Below are 6,386 nucleotides of genomic sequence, written 5' to 3'. Positions count from 1 at the left end.
TTGTGAATAAAGTTGAGTCACTTTGGGAAGACAATCTAAAGCAGTCTCTGTTTTCTTGTTCTCCCAAGCTGCTCCCGAGCTCGTACTAACACGCTGAATGGCATGCTTGAATATTACTTGAGAATATATTTGACTGTGTTACAGACTAAGGGACATTCTCTGCTGATAGGTGAAGGTACATTCTCTGCTGATAGACGTCCACGCCTCGAAGGAAGTCGATCCACGGATTAGGCCCTGGAAACCGTTTCCTTCACTGGTGTTAGTGTTCCCCTGTCTCGTCAGGTTAATCAGGTCCAGCTGTTTCCCCCACCTGTGTGTGATTTCCCAGTGTCTCTTCGTGTACTTATAGTGTGTGATTTCCTCTGCTCCTGGTCGCGTCGTCTGTGTTCATACCTGGTGTAATCCCCTGCGTGATCTCCCTGCTGTTCTCCCTTCATGCTCAGGTTTGCTATTTCTTTGTGTAGTTTCTCCCAGTTAGTTCATCCTTAGTTCTGTTTTACCATCCCCACTTTATATTTGATATTATCAATAAATCACCCTCACACCTGAATAAGTGCTGCGTTTTGAGTCCTCCTTCCACTCTCCACACGGCCGCTGCCCCGGACCGTGACATTAACTCTGTAAGCTGAAAAACCTTACATTAATATACACTCATATGAAATCCATGGCATGTTGAAACAGTAGCTAGCACTGACACTCACAGCAAGGTCTTCGATTAGAATCCACTGTCTGGCCGTGGGTTTGCATAGGTTCTCTCTGGGTTCTCCGGCTGTCTTCAATAGTCCAACCACATGCTTTTAGTGAGGTTAGGTTAATTTCCAAATTGCCCATAGTTGTGAATTGTTGTCTGTCTCTCTGTGTTGGCCCTGTGTCAGACTAGGGGTGTACCTAGCCTCTTGCCCTATGGCAACTGTGATAGGTTTCGCCCCACTGTGACCCTAAATTGGATAAGTGGAAGAGAATGGGTAGAGTAAGAATTCCAGCAAAATAAAATGATGTTTAATGTTTAACAACAGATTACATTTTCTATCCTTGTCTGCAAAATTAATAAATTAATAAATATATAATATATAAGTGAGACATTTACCCTGAAATGCAACAAAAGAGAAGTAACTTTACACCTTTAAAACATTCATGAGTAAATCTACTTTTCGAACTTTCCTTTAATCACTGTGGTGGTTGAGATGTTTTTACTGACCCTTCAAACTTTGCCTTCTAAAAATACTTGCTGGAATATTCTAATATTCTGTTTAGAGGAAATACTGACATTTATTCATGTAACATTTTAAAGCACTAAAAACACAAGGAAAACTGAAACAACACGGGGTTCTTTCTAATGTTGTGAGTTGAGATAAGACGGAATAGTAGAGTGGACAATTTTATTAGTTTACACACTGATTACATCTGATCACACTTTAATATTGATCATCATCATATAATAAATACAAAAAGTACATGATAAAAGCTTTGTTTCACATACAGTCATCACCATCATCATCATTCATATCATACTTGCTCACATGAACACAGAAGAAGAAATGATAAGGATCTATCAATACATTTAAATTTTTCTTTATAGCTGAAGCCTAAGATTAACACCCAGGCCCAAACCTAGCTATTAAGTAAGAAGGTACAGCTTTCAAAGAGGGACACTAATTCTAAGTAACCAATCCAATTAAAGTACTGATAGCATTGACATTTGGTTTGACCAGGAAGGGAAATTCATGGCTTTATCCTAAAGCCATAGCTCTGGAATTTCACTGATACTAATGGTTTAAAAAACAAAAAAACAAAAACAACCTGAAGACTGTCTGATGATGCATAATTCCCCATTTCATTTTATAACGTAAATAATTAGTAATTAATAAAAGACTGTTTTGAATGACTGTTAATAATGTGTTGAAGACACTACTCGTGCAAAATGTGAAACACTAAATCGCAGCCTTGGCTTGGCAAGTTCACCATGCGTCTCTCCAAATTTAGGTGCTTAATGTGTTTTTGTTTTTAAATCTTCTTCTAACTTTTATGATTCAATGCAACAAGTATTTGAAAGCAATATTTCTTTATTTTACATCATGAATAGCATGGATGGTGAGAAGTTTACCTTGTGAATTGCTGGTATGCCCATACATTTACCCTAGTAGATGGTGTATTTTACAACACCACTTAGTACCTAAGGTTTGATTTCTTAGTGTTGTGAGAAGCACAAAGTTATCTTTCTAATACATTTTTCTTTAGTTTACTTTATAAAATCATATATGTATATTTTAATATTTCATGATAATTGGTTTCCTTTCTCCATTAGGTGACAAGCTGGAACCAGCAAATTTTTATAGTTTTCTTTGAAAACCACTTCCAGTGGCGCGGCTGCCCCTCTGTTGGTCTTCCTTGGTCTCTTGTGTTCTGGGGGCCTCTGGATGTCTGGAGTTTTGATCTCCTCCATACCTGCTTCATGCCCTGGAGGACGGGGCTGTGGCCCCCTCACACCCTCTAGCAGATCATTACATGAAGGAACCTTTTAAAAAACAAAAAACAAGCGCGTCCATGCTCACAGGTGTACACACGGGTGATCACACCCACAAACTACACCCTTTTTGGCTCCTACCTCAAAGCACACTGTGTTCTGTTGATCTTATGTGCTGCACAATAATGTTTAATATTTAGTATTTACTGTCATATTCCCATATATCATTGTGATATTGTTTATTCTATTACTCTTGTTCTCTTCTGCTTGTTTTCTTTTTTCTTTCTCAGCAGGTGACCCAGGTGATTGATATATGCATTTTTTTTCTTTTTTTCTTCTTTTTTTTCTTTTTCTGCTCATTCTGTTGGTTTTTGGTTTTTGCCCTTCTCCCCCGTCCCTCTTCTCAGCTGTTTCTCTTTCCCTCTTTCTTTCTCCCCTTCTTTCCCCCAGTCAAGTCTGTCCCATGTTCAGTAAGTGAAAATAAAATAAACAATAAAAGGTGAACCATTATGGCAAGGCTGGGATGGTCAATTTGGTAAAGTAAATCCGTTGGGCATCTTTCTTTGCCTTTAGACAACAATTCTGATGGCAAAAGAGCCAAACGGGACAGGCAAAAAAAAAAAAGAAAAAAAAGAAAACCACTTCCATGATTTGATCTTTCCAGTCATCGTCCTGCGATGATTCAACCAGTCGTTTAAGCTTTACTGTGTATGTGATATTTGAAGGATCAAACTAGGAATGTTCTATACTATTTGTTGAGTGAGCTAAAGTAATTTGACAATATTGTGAATATGTCCTAAAATAGACCAGCTCAATGCTTTATTTGACAGTCTGTATAAGCCTGTTTTAAATCTTCAGCATTTTTCTTCTCACATTCAATAATCATGTATGTACTTTAATCCTGTAGTCAGTCTAAATGTCAAGCTTCAAGAAGTTAATGCCCCCTCAAGGACAGAAAGTTAGATCGTTAAGGGAAAATACAGCAAACAACACTAGATATTTGTTGTATTTTCCCAGATATTTCTGGGAGATATTGTAAAAATAAAGGATTTGATATTCTACCTAATATTTTGGTTTTACTCACAAACATTGAGGGGTGGCTGTTGCTCAGGAAGTAGACCAGGTCATCTACTAATGAGAAGGTCCATGCCAAAGTATCCTCAAGCAGGTATCCTAAGCTGCCCTCCAATGCGTTCATTGGAGTATAAATGTTCAATAAAAAGGCACTTTGGCATCAAAAAAAGTCCTTGGGTAAATGAGGCAAGCTGTGTAAAGCGCTTTGAGTGCTTAAGTAGTGCAAAAAAACCACTATTTCCAAACCAGTCTATTTCAAATTTCATTCCTGCCTGTGTGTTGAATCAATGTCCTGGAAAAACTGTGTAAATTTTTGTGATTTAGACATTACACACAAATATTTGTAAATATATATAAAAGAAACTCTGCTTAGTGCTTGAAATAGAAGTAATAATGTATGTGTGTGCGCAAGACACCGTTGTCTTTTACAAATATGTCAAGTGACTTTTCCATATTTCCACATGTTAAAACCTTCTTGTTTTAGGTCAGCCACAGCTCTACAAGAGTAAGGACAAAGTGAAAATTAGGGCTTTATGGAAAAGGAGGACCCTTTTATGAATTCTGAAATACAGTAAGTCGTTCCTGTTCATGTCTCCAGACTAGAGAAAAACTAAAGTTTATACATAAAAAATGAGAGAGTGACTCTATGTTCTTATTCCAAAACGTACAAATGCAACTCTGGAAGATTTATTATATAATTTTCAATTTCACTTTTACTCTCTTTTAGTCTTTTTTTTTTTTTTTAAATATCTGTCACTTTATGTGTTAAATGTTCTAGTGTTTTCATCAATAGCTGTCTGTGTATCCTGCTCCAATCTGCTTGGCAGGCAGCTGTTTAAGGCTCCATAACTTTAGTGGTTTACACATTTGCCTCCCAAGTGAAAGGTCCCACACACGATGTGTAAGGAGCAGCAGAAAATTCTTTTTCAGCTTTCCTTTTTCTCTTAAATAGCTTTCAGCTAAGTCACAAATTATGGCACAAGAGCATAATGTTACCATATTTAAATGCTAATCATGCGGAAGGACAAGTAAATATTAGCTTTGTTGGGTTGTATCTGTACACTTTTGTGAAAATGTGACAAAATGCAATCCTTTAAGAATTCCCCTGTACCTTGATACAATCCTCCTATACTCACTGACTAACCTAATAATCAAAGAAATGCATTTTATAAGATGAGAAAGGTTTTAGAGATACATGTTTTTTGTACAGGGACAGAAAAATGTTAAAACAGACTGCTACTTTTATAGCACTTTTCTATTCTATTTCAGCACTTTCTTACCACAACTCTCATTCATATACACATCCATGTCTTTTTCTATGCCTAAACACATTTAACCAAAAATTCAGATGGATGCATTTTAAGATTTAGTATCTTGCCACGTGGAAGTAGAGGAGCCAGACATTGAACTGGATGAGGTTGTGTTCTAATAGGTTGTCTATTAACCTTCCGGTTAGTAGATGACCTGCACTAATTCCTGAGCCACAGCCACCCAAAGCAAAAACTGACAATTAAAATATGGTTTTAAATGACCACATAATTAAAACAAACTTTGATTTCACTTTGGGAACTTTGACCTTGGCTTTCTTTTAAATCCAAAGTCTAATTTAATTATTGCAATCAAAAGTAATAACCACACACCCTTGTGTTGAGTTTAAGTTGTCACCTTTTACATTAGTCAGGTTCCAATAAGTTAAATCAAAAATGATCATTTAAGGTTTTGGTTGTTGCCTTTGAAACAGTAAAGAACCTGGGCCCAAATATTACTGAGGAAGGGCATATTCTGTCATGGTCACCAGAATCCTCATATACTACACTGTCATGTCAACAAAAACAGTTTATGCACTTAGAAATCCAGAAAGTAGAGGCCGCAGATTATAGCTCACCAGCAGTGCAAAAAAAACAAATAAAAAAAACAAACAAAAAAAAAAAACCCAACAGAAAATGTACGACAACACCCCATTTACCAAATGCATTAATGTGGAATATCATGCAATTAAATACCATCAACAGCGTAACTGTAGTTAAGTCACCACGATAAAACTGGAAATTTACATAAACATTGGGATATTTCAACATTTCAACCATAGTTTCAGTAGTTAACTTGCAATGTTCAGTACATAAATATCAGTTAAGAACAACAGTAACATCTTAGCATGCTGCATGGTTTTCACTGTCTCACAGAGTGGTTGGGGGTCGTGAGGGATGAGGAATGGGGTGGTGGGGAGTTAAACACCCAATAAATAAATTAAATTAATTAATTAATTAATTGTGTTGTGCTGTGCTGTTGCACAACACAATGAAATTCATAATAAAATACACCCACCAGACTCTTTGTGTGAGACACGTGATACTGATTGTTCATTTCACACAGGCAGCCTTAGTCGTGCAGAACAGCCACTGCTAATGACAACACAGGAAGGAATCATGCATTGTCATAAAAAAGAAGAAAGGATTAAAATGGATAATAAATAGACTGTACAGTTGAAAGAACACAGAGACAGACGGTGGCCATAATTATACTAGAAGTAACAATAGGAAGGAACAATAGCTTTTTTGTTTGCTGTAGGCAGGCCGAAGAGTTACAAGAGTTTAATGTTGTAGCTGATGTGTCCTCTGCTGTCAGAAGATGGGAGCACTGCTATTACTGTCTGCTGTTGTCGAAGTTGTACAGGGAGAGAGAGAAAGAAGTGGGTGTGCAGAGTGCAGGAGCATGACCACAATCCCCAAATCAGATTCCTTCAACCCCACCACACATCCACCTGCACCTCTCTCTCAGTGCTGCTTCTTTCTCTGTGATTATCTGCTCGTTACTTTTCTGCTCTGCCTCCTCAAAATGCCTGGAAAAA

At 37.2% G+C, this 6,386-nt stretch overlaps 1 protein-coding gene across 1 annotated transcript in view; it reads right to left on the bottom strand.

The window, feature by feature from the left end:
* Window positions 1-1,375: 1,375 nt before the first annotated feature.
* camk2b2 (calcium/calmodulin-dependent protein kinase (CaM kinase) II beta 2) overlaps window positions 1,376-6,386 on the bottom strand; it is a 66,425-nt gene continuing 61,414 nt past the window's right edge. Inside the window, exon 21 of the mRNA XM_085414787.1 lies at window positions 1,376-6,377. The gene's annotated coding sequence lies outside the window, so the exon portion shown is untranslated. The remainder of the gene's footprint in view (window positions 6,378-6,386) is intronic.

The sequence above is a fragment of the Rhamphochromis longiceps genome, linkage group LG7 (genome assembly GCF_057381845.1).
Source record: "Rhamphochromis longiceps isolate RC_006_pf linkage group LG7, R_longiceps_female_GT1.1, whole genome shotgun sequence".
Lineage (NCBI taxonomy): Eukaryota > Metazoa > Chordata > Actinopteri > Cichliformes > Cichlidae > Rhamphochromis > Rhamphochromis longiceps.
This window is presented reverse-complemented; position numbering and strand designations above follow the sequence as displayed.